The sequence below is a fragment of the Nannospalax galili genome, unplaced genomic scaffold (genome assembly GCF_000622305.1).
Source record: "Nannospalax galili isolate Female #2095 unplaced genomic scaffold, S.galili_v1.0 scaffold1372, whole genome shotgun sequence".
NCBI lineage: Eukaryota > Metazoa > Chordata > Mammalia > Rodentia > Spalacidae > Nannospalax > Nannospalax galili.
This window is the reverse complement of record NW_008331307.1, coordinates 189,058-210,688: the sequence shown is the minus strand read 5'-3', so window position 1 is coordinate 210,688 and position 21,631 is coordinate 189,058. Positions and strand designations below refer to the sequence as shown.

Below are 21,631 nucleotides of genomic sequence, written 5' to 3'. Positions count from 1 at the left end.
AGTGAAATGAAAAACTGCTTTAAAACAAATCTTAAAAATGGACATAAAGATGAACAGCAACTTTCTGTATCCTTGATTGTGCCAGGGAAATTGAACCTGCTTTTAAAACACTGTCCCCAAAGACATCTTCTTTACAGAGCTTCACTGTTCAAGTCTTAAACTCTTAAAAAAAAATAGTGCCAGTCCTCTAACAAGCCATTCAGAAAAAGAAAACTGTAACTAGCTGAATCTTGATGCCCAAACATGATGGTCACTAAGAAAATGACAAAAAATTAAAGCCTACCCATCATGAATGTTCAAACAGTAATTCAAATAAAATCTAGCTGCACATCAAAAAGAATAATATATGTCAGAAGATTATTCTCCCTGAGGAATGCATAGTCAGTATAAAAACAGGCACAGAGTCAAGTCTAGTGAGTTCACTGGCAAATTCGATCAAACATTAAAAGAAGAACTTTGCACCAATTCTCTGTACTCTCTTTCAAAATATAGAAGCAAAGGAAATCCTTCCCATCTCATTCTATCAACTAGCAGTACATGCATATCAAATCCATACAGACATTAGATGAGGGCTATAGACCAGATTCTGAAGAACAGTTACACAAATCCTCAACAAAATCAAATACACCAGTGTACAAGGAGAATTACACAGCATGACCGATTATGATTTATCCTGAGTATGCAAGACTGATTCAACACTGGAAAATCAATTGATGTATCTCTCAAACCAACAAATTAAAGGAGACAAAACGACATGATTTTATGAATATGAGCAGGAAATGCATTTGATAGAATGGAAAACCCTTTCATTATTTTAACTCACTAAATTAGCAATGAAGGGAAACGTCTTCAACTTGATAAAGAATATCTATTTTTAAAAAAGATTTGTTGCTAACATTATACTTAAAAAGAGAAATTTGAAGCTTTGACTCGCGATAAAAAACAGGGCAGGGAGGTCCCTTCTCAGCACTGCCTTTCAACTCTGCTGTAGATCCCATTTAATGCAATCAGGAAGGAAAATGAACACAGACTGTAAAGTAAAAAAGAGATCTGTTTTTTAAATTCCTCTTATTTTATGTGTAGAGTGTTTTGCCTGCATGTATGTATATATGTAAATACACAGAACTGAAGTTAAGGATGGAGCTGGATGTGGACGGAGCTGTCATGTGGGTGCTGGAAACTGAACCCAGGTCCTTTGGAAGAGCAACTAGTGCTCTTAACCACTGAGCATCTCTCCAGCCCAAGATCTTTTTTGACATTATCCTCTCTATCTAAATTCCAAAAGAATTGATAAAATGAATCTCTTAAAATTATTAGGCAATTATAACAGTTATACAATGTTAATACAAATACACCGTTAATATGCTATAGTCAATTGCATCCTTTCAAGTCATTAACGAATTCAGCAAATACAATTACACCCTCAAAACTTGAAGTAGAAATTTAACAAAATATGTACAATTTATTTGGTGAAAATAATAGCATCTTATTTAAAAAGTTACGTTTTTCTTTTTCTAGCATACAATTATCAGGTTCCATCCTTCCCCTGTTCCCTCCCATCCTCCTACCCTCACCTTTGAGCCTTCCCAACCTGATTAGCCTTTGTTCTGTCTTCATATCACCTGTAGCCTTTGCCCTCCTCCACATCATCCACTTTCTCAAAATCCCTTGTTTCTGTCTCATGGGCTCTATTAGTTTCACAGCATCTGCCTGCTCTCATACCCTCTTATTTACATACACACAAGCATTAAAGGCATAGGAGAGAGAACTTGAGATTTTTTTTCTTTCTGAGAAATGACAAGATATTGACAAAAAAAATAGAATTAAATAGATAACCCACAAGCAGGGATAGGAAGCCTCAATAATGTCAAGATGATGCTACTCAGCTGGATGTATGGACTCAATGCCGTCCTCAGTAAAATATCAGATCGTTATTTTTTGACTACCAATAGACTCATTCTAATGTTTGTATGCAAAGGCACAAGACCCAGTCCATCTGTAATACTGAAGAGACAGTCGCAAGTCTACCACCACCTGACTTCAAGACAGCTATAAAGCTATGGTGATCAAGAAGGCATGGTGTTGTCCACAGAACACATGACTAGAACAGAACAAAACAGAGTGCTCAAGCTTAACCCACGTGTCATATCGAGGGTGACAAAGGAACAAAACCAGTAGCAGTGAGGGTGGGGTGTCCACACACGAGGAATTTAGACAGAGATCTCCCATACCTAACAAGAATTAACTCAGAACAAATTTCAACAAAATGTGAAAATCCAAGACTTGTGGAAGGAGGTAAGCAACGCTAACATACCTATTAGAATGGCCAAATTTCAGAATAAAGTGAAGAACTGGGGATGTGGAACAATGAAAATCCTGATTCACCATACTGGGGATGCGAAATTTAAAATCACTTTACAAGACACTCCAGTGATGTCTTACAAAAATAAACACACTGCTGGTGTGTGATCTAGAAATTGGACTGTTTAATATTTAGCCAAAGGGTTACAGATTCATGTTTATAGAGACACCTACACACAGATGTCTATAGAATCTCCATTCATAATTGCCATGACTTGGAAGAAACAAGATGTCCAACAGGTGATAAATGGGTAAACCATTGTACACCTGAACAATGGAATATTATTTAGAGCTAAAGTGGAAACATGGAGCTGAAGTTCATAGTATAAGTGAAAGCCTACATACTGTATGATCCTAATCATATAACACTCTGGAGGAGGTCAAAGTATGGAGACCTCAAAATTAAAAATTGGAGGGTGCTATAGATTATGGTGGCGTGGGGAGCACAGGGAATTTTTAAGGAAGTAAAAATCAAATATGACACTATAATGGTAGCTATTCATCATTACATATTATCTCTAGTCACAAAGACACAGTACTGACAATGAACCCAATTTAAATTGAGTAATTGTGCTGTTCAAGGAAGGTTCAGGTAGGATCAGCAGTGACATAGGTGTAGCTCTCTGGTAAGGGATTTTGGTAGTGCAAGGAGTCTACAGATGGGTGGAGGTAAGATATTTGAAGATGCCTACATCTTCAGCATTATTTTTCTCCAAACCTAAAATTATCCCAAAATATAAAGTTCATTTTTAGAAATACCCCATCCTATTCATTTTCTTAACAATATAGTGGTAAAAAAAATCATTTTCACTCAACAGATAAAGAATCATTAATGTTTAAAAGCAAAGACATTAAAGGTTACATAACATAGAACATGGACCAGCATTATAGTTGTAAATCTTATCTAATCATAAATCCAGTGAAAATGAACTGTATTTGCCAATCAAAAGACAATCAGTGGCTGAACACACACACACACACACACACGCATGCGCACAGGATCCAACTACCTGCTCCTAACAAAATACTCATGTTTTTCTCTAACGAAGCACAGACACTGAAAGTCACAGGAAAGAAAAAAATTCTATGCAAACGGAAAACAAAAGAAAGTAAGCAAAAACTATGACAGCCAAAATTAGTACATAATGATATGTAATATCAATTCATCAAGAAGATATAATTGTATGTTTACCCATCTAACATCAAGGTCCTTAAATATATGAATCAAATATTAATAGAACGGAAAAGAGAAAGAGAAAAATAAAGTAGCCGCCTCTGACTTCAATGCATCACTTGAACAATAGACAGATAATGTGGATAGGAAATCACCAAGGAAACATTGAATTTTCCTTACACACTGGACCAAATGAACTTAGACATGCAAGAGCAGAAAAATATACATTCTACTCAAGCAAATGAAACACAGCCTCCAGGATAGATCCGATGTGTTGATATAAAACAAGATTTTTAAGGCTTTTATAGACTGAAATAATATCAAGTATCCATTATAATAATGGAATGAAGTGAGAAGCCAGCAACCAGAGGACAGCTGCAAAATTGACAAGTCAGTGGAAATTAAATAACCAAAGGGTCAAATATAAAAACAAATCCTTTTCCTATGAAAATAAGAAAACAGGTCAAACTTCTCAGTTCAGTAAAGTTTCAAAGGTAAGTTCACAGTAGTAAATTCTCTACATCTAAAAAGAAGTGTTCAGATAAGTTACCTGCTCATAATGAGCTAGAAAATGAACAACATAAGCAAAGGGTTAGAAGCAAACAGCATAGATGGGAGCAGAAACATGAGATAAGAAAACCAACTGAAAAGATGGATGCAATCAAGAGCTGCTGTTTGGAAAGATAATCAAACATTTAACTATACCATGAAAAAGAACAGAGAACAGAGACTCTAAACAAATAATGGTACTCGACCATTTACTATTTATTTATTTATTTATTATGTATTTGTGTGTGTGTGTGTGTGTGTGTGTGTGTGTGTGTCACAGGTTGATGTCTAGTCGATTCTTCAATAACTCTCCACTTTATTTTTGACACAAGGTCTCCCACTGAACCTAGAACACAGCAAGTCAGCCAGACTGTCTGGCCAGTGAACCTCAAGGCTTCACCAGTCTCACTCCCACCAGCACTAGGATTACAGTTACGTGTCATCACAACTGGATTTGTCACATGGGTACTGGGAATCAAATGTAGACTCACATGGTTACATAGCAAGCACTTTACTGATGAAGTGATCTCCCCAGCCCCACAAATGTTTTTTTTTTTAAAGGATTAGAACCAATCTTTCTCAAACTCTTTCAAAATATTGAAGAGGAAAACTTCCAACAAGCCCATAGTAGACGAGCATTACCCAGACTCCAAAGTCAAGCAAACATACTGTTAAAAAACAAAACTATAGGTCAGGTATTCTGATGCTGTGATAAACTCCACAACCAAAAGCAACTTGAGAGAGGAAAAGGTTTCTTTGGCTTACACTTTCAGGTCACAGCAATGAAGGGAAGTCAAGGCAGGGACTCAAGGGACTCAAGGCAGGAACCATGGAGGCAGGTGCTCGCTGGCTTGCTCTGTCTCACTAGCTCCTGTTCCACTGCCTCTCTTTCTTTAAATGAATTATTGTCATATTCTCTTGATGAATTGACTATCATAGCCCATGGAAAATGTAAAAGTTCAAAACTAAAATATACTACTCACGGGCTGGAGGGATAGCACAGCCGTTAAAGGCTAAGGCTAACAACCCAAACGTTAAAATATACTACTCCTTCAATGTGAAATCCCTTTTATACTTTCTTTCTTTTTCTTTCTTTTTTTTTTTTTTTTTTTTTTTTTTTTTTTTTTTTTTTTTTTTTTTTTTTTTTTTGCCTTTTTGAGACAGGGTCTCCTTGTAGCCCCAGCTGGCCTGCAACTCACTATGTAGACCAGGGTGGCCTGGAACTCACCTCTGGAGTGCTGGGATTACAGGTGTGTGCCAGTACGCCAGGCTCTACACTTTCATAAATAGAAAAATTACATGTAACCATCATAAGCTGAAGGCCTCTACATAAAATTGTCATAGTCTTCCAGTTTAGCAACATGAGCTGTCTTTCTAAGATTTCTGTCAGTTTCAGTTTTTTTCCTGATGTTTATTTTTATTTATTTTTAAAAAGATTTATTATTTTTATTTTAGTGTACAAGTGTATTGCCTGTATGTGTGTAAGTGTACCCTAGTCATGCAATGCCCATGGAAGTCAGAAGAGGGTGTTAGATCCTGGGAACTGAAGTTACAGGTGACTGTTAGCTGCCATGTGGGTGCTGGGAAGTGAACTGGGTCCTCTACAAAAGCAACCAGTCCTCTTAACCACTGAGCCATCTCTCCAACCTCTCATTAATGTTTTATAACTTCCAACGTACCAATCTTTAGCTTCCTTGGTGAAATTGACGTCTAAGCATTCTACCATTTCTTATGTTAGTTTTCCCAATTTCTTTCTGTTTGCTATTTGTCACTTGTTTATAGATACACTACCGATTTTTCTATGTTGGTGTTTTAATGTTATGACCTTAAGAATTTGCTTAGCAGTATGAACAAGTCTTTAGAATCTTCATAGTCTTTTAACATATAATAGTGTTACCAATCACAGAGGACGTTTTCTGATTTTCATCTTGTTTTATTCATATGATTAGGACTTCTACTACTGTGTTAAGTATAAGCCATAAGAGAAGGTCCTGCTGTTCCTCCCTTGGAGCCCCCACTCTCAGAAGTTCTCTCTTTCTTTCAATAAATCTACATTTGCTGTTTTCAGAGGAAAAAACATGAACATCTTGGTTTTGTTCCTGAGCTTAGGAAAAATTTTTTCAGCTCTTTACCAACGAGTGCAATATTATTAGTGTGGGCTTGCCATGGGGGCCTTTAGAGTGTTGAAGTACTTTTGTTTCTTCTTCTTGATGCTGAATTGGGCAAAATAACTTTTCTTTGCGTATCAAGATGATTATACATTTTAGCCCTTTATTCTCTTATTATTATTTATTGGTGCTGTTTATTAATATTATTTATATTAATATTTTTTATAGTTTTATAGTTTTATATCTCAAATCCCACCCAGTAATTAGTGTTCTTTTCTAAATTGACTTTTGTTCTAGTTGCGTTCTATTGCTATGATAAAACACTTAACTAAAAACAATTTGGAAAAGAAAGGGTTTTTCTGGGTTACATGCCCTGATTACAGTCTATTAGTGAGGGAAGCCAAAGCAGGCACTCATAGAGGGCAGGAATTTGGAGGCAGGAACTGAAGCAGAGGCTTCAGTAAACAAGTAAACAACAGAAGACTGCTTTCTTATATAACCCAGGACCAGCTGCCCAGGGTGGAAGCACCCACAGTGGACTGGACCCTTCCACATCACTCAGCAATCAAGACAGTGCCTCACTGACATACCCACAGGCCAGTCAGCTAGAGAAAATTCCCCAGTTGAGGCTTCCTCTTCTCAGGTATATTGGCAACTGAAGATATTCAGTACAAGTTTGCTAGTATTAGGATTTATCAGATATGTTCATTAAAGTTATTGACATATATTTTTCTTTTGGGGGAGATGGAAGCAGTGTTTCACATAGCCCTGGGCTGCCTTAAATGCTTATTTAGCAGAGGCTGACCTTGAACTCCTAATCCATCTCCCTCCACCATTCAAATGCTGGGATTACAGGTGTGTGCCACATGCAGCTATAAATATTTAACAAAAAGCCATTTATAGAGAATTCACATGCAGCCATAATCTAGGATGTCACAGAGATCTTTACATGTCAAGAACAGGACAAATGTCCCATGTGATGCAGCGTACTGTGCTGGGGTAGGCAGGAAGACTCTTGGTTCTGTTTCTTAGCAAGTTGCAGTCATGAGGATATTTCCCTTTACTAAAATTCAGGGAGCCACCAATGACTTGTATGTGTATGTTGAACTTCACAATATTTGACCTTTAGCAAAACTAAAAAGTAGTGTTTTTACATGATGTCTGATTTGTATAATGCTAAATCTTATTATTTAAATAATTTGAATTTTTTTATGCGTATGAGTGTATTCCCTGCATGTACATAAGTGCATCCATGTCGTGCAATACCCCCAGAGGACAGAACAAGGTACTGGATCCCCTAGAACATCCCATATGGATGCTGGGATTCGAACCCAGGTGTTCTTCAAGAACAGTCAGTGCTGTTAACCACTGAGTCATCTCTCCAGCCCCATAATTTTTAATTATTATTTTACTTATTTATTCAACACATTTATAGAGTATTTAAATAGAATTTCTCCTTGCTAGTAAATGTTTTTAAATATTTTTAATAAGCCAGGCATGGTGGTAGACCTTTAATCTCAGCACTAGGAAGCAGAGGCAAGCAGATCTCTGTGAGACTGAGGCCAGCATGGTCTACTTGGTGAGTTCCAGGCCAGTTGGACCAGGGAGACCCAGTCTCAAGGAAGGAGGGTTACACAGGGAGAGAAAAAAGAGAGATCAATAATGCCTAGCTGATATAAAAAAAACCCAGAGGTAAATATATTAGTTTAAAACCAAATGGAAAAATTACACATTCAATATCTCTACATGCCTAGCTGGTATTAAAAAAAAACAGAGGTAAATATATCAGTTCAAAACCATATAGAAAAATTATACATACAATAGCTCTACATGAGTCTATTTGTACAGCTGAAGGCTATATAACAAGAAACATTCCCTGACAGGAGATTCTTCCTTTGGAGTTGTTGACCAGGGTAGTCCAAGAGACTCCCAAAATTACACAGGCTATTACCACAGTTCTTGATTGCCTCTAAGAGCTTAAAGGTAAGACCCTGTTGCTGAAGACAGGACATACTTCAGACACAGGATTTGGAGCAATAGAACAGGAAATGACCTGGAAGTAACCTCCCCAAAGGCTAGCTCTCATAGTTTGGAGAACACTATGCAAGCTGCTAAGGGAGAACATCAATTGACAGTTCAACCCCAGTTTTAAGGCCTAATAATCACAACAATGACTGGCATTGCAAACTGTTTTGGGACAGTAGTGGCACTTTTACCTTGGGGGTAATTAACAGCTACCTAATTGGACTAAAAGCCCACTCAATGGGAAGGAACTCACGTGTGGTACTGTAAACATAGCAAAATACATGTGGCTGGAAAGGTCACAGATAAAAGAGAAAACCCCAAGACCGTCATATCCTTAGACAAATGTAATTTCTTAGTATTTGCTAAATATGGATCCTTATATTCACATACAAGTATCCCAATCACCATTCATGAAAAAATACTTCTTTTTCAATGAATGGAGACTTTTTGCCAAGTTCCTCACTGGTCACACACAGAAATTAAGTGTCTGTGAAATGCTCAACCCTAAGTGCCACATCTATGATGGAATTTCTTCACCTAAGGTTTATGGAACCTAGTGGAACAAGGGGGTAGAGAGAACGCTAATGCATCTTTCAACTCTCATCAAAAAGCTCCCTCATGCAACAGAGGGCCATGAACACAAAGGGTCACAAACGGCCGAAGTACGGAGAATAAGTCTGCAGAGTGTGGGTCCTTGCACAGGACTCCTGTCCACCCCCTTTAAATTTTACCCCCTCAGGGTTCAGGGACCATTGTGGAAGAGGGGGTTAGAAAAATTGTAAGAACCAGGGGAGGAGGTACATGACCACATGGACACAGAGACTTAGAGGTTCCTGGGAAAATGAACTTATAGCAGTGGTGACAGCATGCACAAGATCCATGCAAACACAAGCAGAAAAAACCCAGCATAGAAGTGTGAAAATGTGCAGTAGGCCCCAATCTTAGCTAAAGAACTATTGGGCGACTGATTACTGCTGAATGGGGAAGAGCTGATCTTCTTTAAGGGGGTGACTCTAGATAGGCTCACTAGACTCCAGTGGATGAACTTCCACTGAAGGATGTCAGGGGTACTAACTTGACTCGATAGGCCTTAACATAAATTAAATGACAGAATGCATGAGATCCAGTGGGGGGGGGTGGCTGTGAAATAGTGCTGATGGGGAAGGGCAAATAAAAATGATTAAGATGTATATGAGATACACAAAAGTTCATTAAAAAAAGAAAAAACCCTCAAAATGTAAACACACATTAAAAGCAAATAAAAATACATCTTGAAAGTAAGAAAGCATTTTAAATAATTGTATTTTATATTAAGATACAATGAATCCTATTTTTACTACAAAACATTTGCTTATTTTATCATAGTATTATAAATAGTACCAAGATTAATATCTCTGTTCTTTAATTTTTGGCAATCCTGAAAAATAAGTGGTATATGCCTTTAATCCCAGCACTCAGGAGGCAGAGGCTGGTGGATCTCTGTGAGTTCAAGACCAGCCTGGTCAACATACTGAAGTCCAGTTCAGCTAGGGCTACAGGGAGAGCCCATCTGAAAACAAAGCAAAACAAAGTAAAAAACAAAAAACAAACAAACCACACCTGTATTTGCTGGGCTAAGGGATAGAAACACTTTTCTCCTGGACCGTACTAAAAACAAAATTCTCTGTTTTTCACACAACTTGTAAAATAGTAAGGTTCATGGTGTGGAATGCCCTTTCTAAGTCTCTTTAATACAAATACCCTAGGAAAAAGGAATCAGGTTCATTGTTCTGTAGGAACAAATGTAGCCCAGATTCCTGATGCCCCTTTGAGCTCAGTGTCATTTTAAAAAAACCCTGCAGAACTTACCAAGGAGTTGTCTCACTGGAAAGCACACCTCTGTAGAAGTGGCGTGGCCTGAGGGCACAGTTGCATCCTGACTCAACCTTGGCCCTTACCATCTATTTGGCTTGGTGAATGCAGCTGTCTGAACCTTGCCGCCACCTACATAAAAGAAGATAATCATAAATGATGTACGTGATTGCTCTGGACAGTAAGACTAGACCATCAGAAGGAAACTTGCACGATGTCTGAGAGAGCTCTTATTCAATAAACAAGCTTTCCCCTTTTTCGATCTTGATATCCTTTCAATTATCTAGAGTAATGGGTCTAGCACTTCCTATCACACCAGAGTTTTTACTGCTGATGAGAATATGTGAAGAAGCTGATTTATTGCTGTTTCCCCACCTACTCCTGCCCTCTGAGCAAAAATAAGGAGACAGAATAACACACAAACAGCAGAATCAATCTATAAATAATTAACAGCTGGTCTTGGGCCTTATTTTATGCTTTAAGACTCGAATCCTGAGGAAATTAAAAGCCCCTTGTAAGCTGTATTTTCATTCAGTCTTTAATAAGTTACTTTCAAATGTTTAGGTTTATTTATTTTTTTCATAAAGAGCTTTTAAAAAAATGGTATCAGAGGTTGGGAAAGGGTTCTACTTAACAAGGTTCCCCCCAACCCCCAAGTGAGTTCATCATTATGACAATTACTGCTGGTCACCTTTCAATGATATTTCCAAATTGCTTGACTGTTTTCAAAAAGGTCACACGAAGCCACAGAAGTTTCTAAAGTAGAGTGCAAATGGAGCCTGCACTCATTCAGAAACAGCAGGTTTAGTTCCCTCAGGCTCACAGACGGTTTTCTCCTTAGCGCTTTGCCAAATGTATTTTAGAATGTCCAAAATTTAAAATGTTGATGTGTGTGAAGCAACCACACAATGAAAGAATCCATGCACCATAAAATGAGAGCGGGGTCACTATTCTCCTTAAATGTGCAACGCACACCTAATCAGGTCAAGGGGCATCCATTAGAAAGGTACTTTGGTACTATTTTGAGGAGGAAAGATAGGTCCTTGTTCTTTTTCCTTTCCTTTTTTTTTCTTTTTGACTTGTTTCTTGTTTTTTGTTTTAAATAGGATTCTTCTCTTTTCTTTCTGTTGCAAATATCAAATTATGACCATGGAATATGTATAACAAGCTCCAATCCAATTCCTGACTATTCACAGCCTAATCACAGTTTGTGTTTTACCCCAGCCATTTGCTTCTCTTCTTGCCGGCTGCCTGCCTTTTGCCATTTCGCTGCTTGTTAGTCTTTGGCCAGAGTATCCAGAAAAAGGAATTTTAAACAAGAGGTGGGGGAGGCTGGCCAAGCCATTTGAACTTTTTCCAGTTTTGTCTAAAGTTCCTACAGGAGGAGCTGAGGGTGCATGTGCGCACAAGGCTCGGATTTTCTTTGCCCTCACTGTCTTTCCCTGAGCTGCCACATCCCCACCCACTCCTATTAATATTTTTGAGATGTGCATTTTATAGGTTACCTATTCTTCATAGGTGAAGAGAGCCACCTATTTCAAGAGGAAGAAAAGAATTCTAAGCATTTTGATTTGATCATACAAAGAGGGAGAATATTTTGTCTTATTTGTGGTTTGGGCCCTACAGGAAAAGTCAGTGCTGGTGTGGCCCAGTCGTTGGACACATCACATAAATCCAAATCAACTCCTTCAGGATTCATGCTCCTCACATGGAAAGATGATTGCTAATAGCTATTTTGTTTCTTTAAAAAAAGAAATGTTTACAACGATTGTCTGAGATAATATAAATCAATGTTCTTTGAGAACTTACCCAGAACAATCCTATGTAGATGAGTTAAAGCAAGCAATAATTGTTCTTGAGCAAAGGTGCGGTGGAAAACTAACTAAATTTGGTATCTGTGGGGAAAGGGTTCAGTTTCCAGCCATCATATTATCTTCCTGATCTTGAATCATTACTTTAAATGTGTGTATTTATTTTCATTTTATATTTATGAGTGTTTTATCTGCATGTATGTAAGTGTATCTGTGTAGTACTGTGTCCATGGAGGCCAGAAGAGGGTATTAGACCCCTTGGAAATGAAGCTACAGATAGGTGTTTGTCACTATGTGGGTTCTGGGAAGTGGAGCTAGGTTGTCAGAAAGAGCAGCCAGTGTTCCTAACTGCTGAGTCATCTTTCCAGCCCTCTTACATCATTTAAAAATATCTCTAATATCAGTTTCTCTGCCTACAATGAGTTGGATGGTACTAGTACATGCTGGTGGAGCTCAGAACAGCCAGCTCTCTCCTGTATTGTTGGTGAGCATGCACAGTGACATAGACTGCCTGGAGAACTGTTCAGTGGTTTCCTGCTGAGCTAAGCACATGTTTACTGCTTACTCCAGCAAGGTAATGGCTGTGTATTCCCTCTCCTCCAAAATAAAGGAAAGCATATTGACAAAAATCTATACTTCAATCTACATCATAGTTTCATCCATAATTGCCAAATCCTCAAGGCAACACAGACGTACTTCTACTGGTGGATGGATGATCAGCCTATGGTATAAAAATACAATAGAGCACTACTTGGCAATACAAAATGTTCATACAGGAGAAATAAACCTTAAGTGTATTTTTCTAAGTAAGCCAAGCTATAGCCCAAAGTCCAAACATTGTCTTATTCTATTCATACGCTGGACCAATGTGAAAAATTATAGGAATGAAAAACCAATGTCAAAAACACAAGGTGGTAGAAGGAACATTTTACAATGAGGCAGCGTGAGGTAATTGTAGAGTAATGAGGTTGTCTGTTATGATTGTGCTGGTAGATAAGTTGCTTTATACATTCACAAACCTGTTAACCCTGTGCATACCACAAAATTAATATGTAAATATTCTAATCACCCAGAATGTGTAGACAACCAAAAATGAAACAAAAATTACCAAATGAGCCAACTATACTGCAAATGAGTAAGAGAACCGCAGAATCTAAGATAAGTATTGCACTAGGTTACTTAGCAAAACAGCATTTGGGTCACACATTAGAAAGGCCAAGATGAAAGGTATTCTTTAGAGATGAAGATAAAAAAGCACTCTACCTACATATCACACTCCAGTTATAAAACTTATTCCTACAGGGGCTGTGCTCACACACCTCCCACTCATTTTTGTGCATGCTAAGGTTAATCAAATAGGGACTGTAACACAGGAGAGAGCAGACTCCTCTGTCAGGGAAAAAGAGTTACAAATAAGGAAGAGGGGGTAGGCTGACTTCTAGTGTTGAACTAGAATTGGAGCTATAAGTATGAGCTCACTTTAGAAAAGTGATTTACGAACCAGGAGTGGTGACTTTTGCCTGTAATCCTGACACATGAGAGTCCGAGGCAGAGGATCTCCAGTTCAAGTCCTGCCTATGGTACAGAGTCAGACCTTGTGTCAAAAAATTAAATAAACAAAAAAATGTTTTTAAGCCACCAAAATTGTGTGTCTGTTTGTAGACATGTATAATGTAAATATGTATACACACATAAATGAAAAAGTAAAAATATATGTCTACATGTTCATATATTATTGCATATAGGTATATTTTCTAGTTCTGAACATTGAGAGATGTCAGCACTCACACTCTGGTAACAGTGAGATACCGATTACCCAATTTTCAATGAAATACGCCATATTCTTCTTTGTGAAGTGATTCCTAGAGGTCTGGAACAAAACAATTAAAAGGATTCTAAGGGCTTAGTAAGATGGCTCAGTGGGTACAATGTTTGCCACTCAAGTGTGAGGTCATGAGTTCAGACCGCAGTGCTACATAAAAAGGAGACGGGGGTGGCAGGCACCTGTAATCCCAACATACCCAAGACAAAGAGGAATCCACAGAGCAAGCTGGTGGGCAGACTAGTCAAAACTACCAGTTTCAGTAAGGCGAGGAATCCTGAGTCAATGTATAAGGTAGAGAAAGAATGAGAAAGAGGGAGAGGGAAGGAGGGAGGGAAGGAGGGAGGGAGACAGAGAGAGAGAGAGAGAGAGAGAGAGAGAGAGAGAGAGAGAGAGAGGCTTTTATAAGCTGAGTCTAGAGAATCTTCCCAGTCATAAAGTGTAGCCGCCAGGTGGGCAGCCTCGGGACCTGAATGGATTGTCACACAACTAAGAAAAGGACCATAGACTCGAGCAGTTTTTATTTCTTTACTCTTATTTCTTCATCCATGCACAAGTGCCAAAGGCACAGGCAAGTCTGTTTATATATAAGTATACTCATTAGATTACAGCTGAATATTTATAGAACAATGAACAATAATAAAGTGGCTAGAATATAGTTCAGTAAAACATGAGCAAGATAACAGTGCCACCATAGTATGCCCTGAGAGATCAAGGTGTCTCCTGAGAAAATAAGGGAGCACGGGCATTCCATTCCAGAGATAATGCCTCCGCAAGCCTCCTTGCATAAACTTGCTCTTGAGACAGGCTCTCCAGGCATGCATGCTCAAGGTTATTTTTTTAATTTACCAAGCATATTTTTAAAGCCATAGGAACACTATTTCACAGTCCCTCCAATAAAGTATCAAAACGCTCTTTTAAGATGAACTATATTGGAATGCACAGGTTAGCATGCAAGGGTTCTGCATGGCCAAAGCTGGGCCAAAGTGGTAACAAAATAAACAGGGACAAACATTACATTCATTCTTGCTGAGTGAGCATCCATGAATCTACACTGATACAAATAACCAGATGAGTGAAATAGCCACACATGGGAAGAATGCAGGACATAGATAGATCACCATTAGGAGATAATAATGACTGCCACCAGCCAGACCCATCAGTGAAGGCAAAAAGCGAAAGGACAATTTTTAAAGAAGAAACAACATATTGAAGACTTTCAAGAAATCTCCTCCTAAGTGATTGTTATTTTCAGAAAGGTAATTTGACAGTGAAAAACTTAGCAGATTCCACTTTACAATCACCAAGAAGCAATCTATCAACATCATATATTTCCTGATACTTCAAGTGATAAAAGACCCATCACTTCCTGCACTATCCTTGCCAAAAAAAAAAAAAAAAAAAAAAAAAAAAAAAAAAAAAAAGGACTAACTGTAATTATGAGATAACCTCAGGAAACCACAAATTGGGGGGTACTGCACAAAAGAACTGACCAGTACTTTTCAAGAGTGCACAGTCACCAAAACATGAAGCAACAGTGAGGAACTGATCATCACTGGAGGACTGTGTTAGGGGGTATGAACTAGATCTCGGACCAAGCAAAAGCAAAAGGATCTTAATTTTTAAAAATAATGAGCCAGGCATGGTGGTGCACACCTGTATTCTCAACACTCAAGGAGTGGTTGGAGGAAGTGAGTTCAAAGGCAGCCTGAGGTACATAGTATGATCCTGTCTCAAAACTTTTAGAAGGAATTTTTAAGTCTATAGGATAGTAAATGGTCCACTAGCTTTACTCTCAGTGTCATGCAAGGTACTAACATTGGGAACACTGGGTGAGGACTACAGAAAGTGTGTATTACTTTTATAACTTACCTTAAGTTTAAAGTTATTTCAAAAACAGCCCTTCCTGTGTCACCTCATCAGTCCAGGGGAGCACATTTTCCAGTTTTTAATAATCATTTTTGCTACATGATATAACATTAAAGTCTGTCAGATCTAAGTGGGTATTTCTAGCAGATGGCAAAATCCATGCTGATGACAGTACAATTCAGTGTTCCCCACTTTCACAGGGGAGGGAACAGTGTTGATTTGTTGTAATTACACCTATGAATAGGAAGGACAGAAATGAATTATAGACCTGAATCAACCCCCAACAGCATGTTTATTTACCTGGATTTAAGAAAATACAATTATTTAAGGATAAAAACATTTTTGAAGGGTTGCTGAATCTCAACAATGGGTGTTTAACAGTGGGCTTAACATTAAGAATATTGCTGGATAAAATATGGCCATCTGCATGTTAAAAGTCATCATCAGTCTTTTCTGAGCCACAGCCATTCCAGCTCAGTCATTTCAAAGGTGCAAGAGCAGTGTACTGCCATGTTTGAGGACTCGGGTCTTTCCTACATCTGACCTCTTAAATATGATTCTCTAAAATTCAGTTATGATAACAAGTTGTGTGCTCTATAAAACAGGAGAAGACGTACAAAGACATGTCACCACAAAAGCTCTGCATATTTTAGTTTTTACTTTTGGAAGTCTCTATTTTTCACCAAAGTTTTAAGGGTAGGACTTTGTTTCTTAAATTTTGGCAAGATTTCTACTTGCATCGTAAGTATATTTTTTTCCACTTTGACTCAAACGCTATATGAAATTTAATTTTCTGGTCCCTGAAAAATATAGTTGTATGATGATTTTTTACCAATTTTCATGTCTCATTGGATAGAAATGAAGGATTAATATATCTAGCATTACCAACTACACTGATTTTTGATTGAATATAATTAAAAGTTTAAAATCTCTACGTTTTATTCATATATAAATTTTAAAGAAAATGTGTGATTTGTTGAGTGTATCTGGATATTTAAAATAAGCTATGTCTTCTAAATTTTAAAGTTTCTTTTTCATTTTGAATAATACATATATACACTAGCAAGAGGAAAACCTTGCTTGATTCTTTTCATTATGGAAATAAATAGAGTCATCATTCTTTTTTGCTGAAGTGCTGTGAGTTGAACATCAGTCAGTCAGAATTCATTAGCAACAAGACATCTGTGATCCCTCAGTAACTTACTAAAACTACGGTCAAATTCAGATCCCTTACAATGAAGAGCTTCAGAAAAAGAGGGAAAGAAGGTGAAAAATACCTAGAATTTATCAGCAAAACATGTCTACAGAGGTAGAGCAAGATGGTGGCCGACCAAGAACAGAGCTGAGCGCTTATTCGTGCACGAGATGTTGTCACAAGAGCTGAGGAAGCCTGGTGAGTCCACAGTGCTTACTTCTAACTTAACCAAATGAACAGAAGCCTTGAACAAGCATGTAGAAAAAACTGCCATGTCCCCCCTAGCTCCATGCAGCCCAGTGTGTTGGAAGAATCATCACCTACGTAAAGAGGGAATTAAATCAAGAGCACAAACATAAAAGACATAAAACTCAGAACCACAGGAAAGCCTACTGTAAGACAAAGCCCGTGACTTTGGAATGGTAGCATTCCAATACCCACAGACTCAGCAGTGGAACAGCTTTAGGCTAGGACTGGCTGCCTCCTGCCCCTTCTTCAACCTCAGGAGACAGAGCAGTTGCCACTATGGAGGGAAGCAGGGTTTAGCACTCATGTCAGGCCCCACTGGCAGCTACAGAAGGGGATATGGGCGGCCTTCAGAATTATAGGGCATCCCCGAGGCTGTGTGGCTCCTCATGGCTGTGTGACTCACATGCACCCTGTATTTGTGTCAGCCCAGATAGCCAAGGGTCTGCCTTTATTTCCAATTTCTGACAGCACAGCATGGCGCAAGCCCCTATTTACTAGGGGTAGGGCATTACCATAAGCCCGAGACTTAGTGCTGAGAGGGTGAAACCCAGAACTGGGTAGATTTTAAGGGTAGTATTCCCAGGCTACATAGGTCTGGAACCTCTGAAATGGCCCCAGCCCATCAGAATTATATCCTAGCTACAGACACCTTTAACTGGTTACAGCACCTTGGCCCATAAGGCCATATCAGCAATAATTTGCTGATACTAGCCGTGGCCTTGGTTCTAGTAAAGGACTGTGCTGGTCTGGTGAATGCCAGAGTGTGTCACAGTTTGGCATCTCAGTGGCCACAGGTCTGACAAAGGAGATTAGGGTTGCTCCATCCATGGGGACTCTCTAGCGTGCCCAACAGTATCCCTCAGTGCCTGACCACAGGCCCATGAATATGGACAAAGCCTCTGGCCCCAGGAAGAGATGTGTAGGGACAGACTATGCGCTTACTCTCTTCATTCTTTATGAACAACATACTAACAGGGACAAATCCTGGCTTGGATAGCTTCCCAGCTGAGACCGTAACATTAACCTCCTGGCAGATCTGTGTCTGGTTGTTTCTCAGGGCTGAAATAGTGGAAGCAACTGTGGGCTCAGAGGATGTAATTGGCCTGCTTAGAATCTGCAGGACAGACAGAAACAACTCAGAAACCTGGAATTAATACCTAATCCCTCCATGCCCAGAGAATGTCATCTGCCAACAACTATCAACAGCTTCTGGGAAATCATAACTCTACCTAACAAAGCATCAGAGACTGACCAGAGTGTTCATATCCAGAAATCCCAGAGAATTGAAAACAACCTCTTTAAGGAAGTTCCACAAACTTGAAGAAACACAGAAAAATGTTTCAGTAGTTGAGAAACTTAGCAAGGAGGTGTAGTGGCTTTAAAAATCAAGCAAATTTTTGACTTAAAAATGGATGCAATGATTTTAAAGCCAGTATAAGGCATTGATGGCAGGACAGATCATACAGAAGAAAGACTATGTGAGCTTGAAGATGGGCAATCTGAAAATACATAGTTGGAGGAGGATAAAAGAAAAAAGAATGAAGATAGCTTCCAGGAACTTTTAAATATTTAAAGAGAAAAGACTCAAGTTATTGGGGTTCAAGGAAAATATGAAAATGCCAAAAGGTAAAAAGCTGATTCAAAGAAATAATTGCAGAAAACATCCCAGACATATGGATACAAGTACCCAGGAATAGGAGGATGAAAAGATGCCAGTCAAAGTTCACTCCACTGTGCCTACCCCAAGACATCTAAATGAAGCTCTCAGAGGTGAAAGATAAAGGGACTCTGAAGCAGACGAAAGCAACAAATCACACTCAGGGCCATCCCAATTCACCCAGCAGCCGTCATCACAGTACAACCTGGGCCAGGTAAGAACAGCGTGGGACTTTTTATAGTGGGGAAGTAACACAGAGTCAACTGAGAATAATGCAGCCTTTAGAAATAAAGAGAATACATGTATTTTCTCCAACTAACAAGAGCCAAGAAAGACAGCAGCACTGTCCTGGGAGGAAGGCCAAAGGAAGTTCTTCAAACTGCAGCTCTGTTAACAAGTAGGAAGGGAACATGCAAAGGAGCAACACTCACTGGGTAAGAGTATCATGCAGACAAACTCACTGTGTTCCATTATAACCAGGGTGCGTAAAGAGATTCCTGTATTTAGTAATAAGCAAAAATAATGCAAGGAATAGGCAATAAAAAGGATAAAAACGGGACATCAAACATTCAAAAGGAAGGTAAAAACAGTGCTAACAGCCTGCTGAAACATACTAATGTTGTTAGTGTATTTTCCCTTATATTTGGGGTTGTGTTCTTTATGATCATGTTAAATTGCTATCATTTTGAAATAGCTTGCTATAATCAAAATGTTTTTGTAAGTCTCATGCTAACCCTAAAGCCAAAATCTATGAGACAGATAAATCAAAGAACTACAAACAAGTAAAACATCGCCAGATTAATTACTTAAACACAAAGTGAAACGATGAAAAAGAGAAAGGAGAAAACCAAGAAGATGAAGATGGAAGGAAGGGAAGACAAAAGGGAAGCACGTACCAGCTGGACACCAGGCTGCGTGACGCTGGAGCACGACTTCTTATCAATAATCACCTCGCACGCAAATGGGTTTAAATCGCACTGAAAAGACACAGGGTTACTGAGTGCATTGAAAAGCAAGACACACTTCTGTGTGTGGCTCACAAGAAAATGACATCAGATCTAAGGACGCACACAGACTAGACCGAGTGAGAAATGCAGTAAGCTATTCCAAGCATATGGGTTCCAAAGTACGTGAGTAGCCATGTTTATTTACATCAAATAAAATGGACTTAAACCCGAAACAGTAAACAAGAGACAAGAAAAGTCGTAACATAATGATAAAAGGGTCACTTCAAGAAGAAATAGAAATCCTAAATATAAATAACCCAACATCAGAGTACTCAAAAATATTATTAGCCCCAACAGTAAAGAGAATCCAACATGCACTATTTTACATAGCCCATGGGAAAATCACTCAAACAAAAGTCAACAAAGAAAAACAGCTCAACTGCATTCTAACCCAAACGGGCCCAATAAACACCCACAGAATATTCCACTCAACAGCTACTCAATGCCCTTTTTTTTCAGCCAGTTCATAGACAATTCTCTAGGGTAGACCATATGCTATGCCATAATACAGCCTCAATAAATCGTAAAATATTGAAATTATGTTAAGAATATTCTCTAATTAGAACGTAGTAGAACAAGAAATCAATAAGAGAAACTTTGGAAACTGTACAAAAACACGGAAATTAATTACTTTGCAATGATGCACTGGATAGCTTTAGTTGTCAACTTGACACATCTGGGTAGAGGGAGCCTCAATTGGGGAATTTCCTCCATTGAACTAGCCTCTGACCATGTCTGTGGGGTATTTCCTTGATTTTTGAGTGATGTGTGAAGGCCCAGCCCACTGTGGGTGGTGCCACCACTGGGTAGGTTTTCTGTATTGTAAAAGAAAATAGGCTGAGCATGGGCCAGGGGAGCAAGCCAGTGAGCCCCATTCCTCCATGGCCTGTGCTTCAGCTCCTGCCTCCAGGTTCCTTCCATGAGTTCCTACCTTGGGCTCCCTCAGTGATGAACTGTGACACGGATGATGTAAGCCAAATAAACCCTTTCTTCCAAAAGTTAGTATTGGTCAGAGTGTTTTGTCACAGCAATTGAAAGACAGCTTGAACAAATGATCAATGGATCAAGGAAGAAATCAGAAAGAAAATTTTAAAATTTCTTGAAATGGCTGGTGCACAGCTTTAATGCCAGCACTAGGGCGGCAGAGGCAGGCAGAGCTCTGTGCGTTCGAGGTCAGCCTGGTCTAAACAGCAAGTTCTAGACCTGTTGGGGCTATAGGAAGACCCTGACTCACGAAGAACAATAACCACAAAAATTCTTGAAACAATAAAAACAGAAAGAGAACATTGCCAAACCCATGGTAAAGTAAAAGCGGTACATCAGGCGGTGAGTTTAGAATAAGCACAGTAAGAAAGTAAGTGGCCAGGGGCTAGGAAAACAGCTCACTCTGTAAAGTGTTTACTGCATACACCTAAGAACCTAAGTTTGGATCCTAGCACTCACATAAAAAAGCTGGGCACAGCAAACATGCCTGTAATTCCAGCGCTGAGGCGGGCGAACAGGTAGATCCTGGCCTATCTTAATTGGTAAGCTCCAGGTTCAGTGAGAAACAACCTCAAAAACCAAGTAAGAGAAGCAGTTGAGGAAGACATCTGTTGTTGATCTCTGACCTCCACACAATGGCATACGCACATGCATATGCACACATGAACACACATCACATACACACACACACACACACACACACACACACACACACAGCAGAATGTCTCAAATAAAAGGAAACTACCACTGAATCTCAAGGAACTAGAAAAACAACAAACCAAACTCCAAACCAGGAAAGAGGTAAATGCTTGAAATGCTCTGGAGGTGTGTCCCACTGGAACAAATATGGATAGATAAATATAGATAAATTTTAAAAGCTTTAGCTAGACTAAGGAAAGGGAAGAGGTCATTCAGTTAAATATGAAAACAGAGATAAAAAGGGAAAAGTAAGAAATGACACCACAGAGA

At 38.8% G+C, this 21,631-nt stretch overlaps 1 pseudogene; it reads right to left on the bottom strand.

Moving 5' to 3' along the window:
• Positions 1-21,631, bottom strand: part of LOC115068536 — a 41,174-nt pseudogene that overhangs the window by 16,713 nt on the left and 2,830 nt on the right.